Consider the following 1931-nt stretch of genomic DNA (forward strand, 5'->3'; position numbering starts at 1 on the left):
TACACACATGTACAGGTTTTGCTCCGATGGTTCCTGCACATAATCAGACATCGCCCGGAGTGCCGCAGTATAAAATGTTTTCGATTTGTCAAACCACAGCATTTGAAAATTTATCAGGCATTCTGATTGGTTTTTGTATATATATATATACTCAGGCATGTCTTGGTCAATATATTTGAAATAATTTTGCAATTACCCTTACTCATATTCTGTATAATATGAGTATATGTTATTGCGCATGTTATATGATTTAATATGATTATGTGTTAGTATTTAATGTATATATCATTTCATATTATTATGTGTTGGTTATTGGCATATAGGGAATTACCCTTGGTCGTCGTCGTCTGCGCCAGAACGTACATTTCTCTATCTCTCCTTCCTCAGTAGAACTGAACGTTCTGCAACAAGGCTACCGGTCGCCTCTAATTGTGTAAAATCCGTGTAATCTGATCCTCCCCATTAAAACTTCATCGAGGAGGTTTGGTTTGTTTAGCGGATCTTGAATGTGATATTATGCGATGCCACGACGTTGCTTTTAAACCCTTACATTTCAAAACAAGTTAAAACAATTTTAAATTTCAGTGGATATTATAAGAATTAAGGAGTCTATTTATTTTCTGGGAATTTAAAACTTGTTGTTTTCCTTAAGCTCTGGGGTCAAGGTTGATCTTCTTAAATTGTTGTCAGGCCATTCTCCATTCTCGTCCCCAGAGCTCTTTGAGAATAAAAAAACCCGCGAAAGTGTCGGGCATACTAAGAAACCGGCAACGATAGGGACATGTTTTCACCTGGCTTTGTAGCATGGCTTGATTGATTCAAACTCTCTGGGATCTTGGTCTGTCTTTTTAACTTAATCGAGTAGGAGATAATATTTCCGTATGATCACGCTTAGAAAAAAGGACGACCTAAAGCTGTTTGTAAACAAAACTCCAGGAGCCAAGCAAGGAACGAAATAAAGTAAATTAATCAAAGGTAGTTTAGCTGCTAGCTAGCTCTAGCTACTAATCTTTGTTGAAATTTTCGCGACAGTATCCCAGTGTCTTTTTTTAAAATTATATTAGCTAGCGAGACATTTAGCACCACTAAAAAATTTGAAGGGAGGAAAAGTCTTGGGGTTTACCGCCTGACAGCCTAGCTATAGAAGCCACAGAGAAACAGACTAGTTATGATGGTAGACTTTGCTGTACTCAAGAATGTGCTGATAACTTAAGTTATGTGTACAACTAGTTGCACCGTACTAATCATCTTAAAACCAATTTAGAAGGCATAACTTCAATATTAAAACTGAAAACAACCTTCCCTTTTTACCTGAAATACCCACCTCTGTGGGCTGGCAAACATGTTTGTTGTTGTTTTCTTCAGTTTCTGCGCAGTAGCCTCTGCACAGATTTTTCTCATAGCCGTGCAGCATTGTCTTTTAAAACCACTACTTCGTGTATTACTATATATATCATAGTAACTGTGAAAACTTGTATGCCCCTTCGGCTGTGATTCCCTGATGGGCAAATGAATATTGCCATAGCCTCAGGTTAACCATACGAAGTCACCAAGATGAAGTCATCCTGATATTGGGTTACTTTATCCAAATTGTTTGTTTTGGGGGCCATGTTATATATATATATATATATTAAAGTTTGTAACTGTGAAGGTCTTTTAGCAGTAGTAAGAACTCACTGTAAATCAACAACAACAGGAAATTTTAGTGAGAATAAAATGTGTTAGAAAAAACATTAAATAAAAAAGTAGTATATAATCTATTAACATATTTATGTACCCAAGGTAAATTATTACCAAATGAAATAAAAATCTGCCAAGGTTATTTTTATTATTATTTGGGAGACTGGAACCCACACATATTGTGAACAAACAAGCAATGTAGGAGTGGTATTATCAATGATTTTACAAACTTTCACTTTCAAGAATGATTA

This window comes from Hydractinia symbiolongicarpus, chromosome 9 (assembly GCF_029227915.1).
Source record: "Hydractinia symbiolongicarpus strain clone_291-10 chromosome 9, HSymV2.1, whole genome shotgun sequence".
Lineage (NCBI taxonomy): Eukaryota > Metazoa > Cnidaria > Hydrozoa > Anthoathecata > Hydractiniidae > Hydractinia > Hydractinia symbiolongicarpus.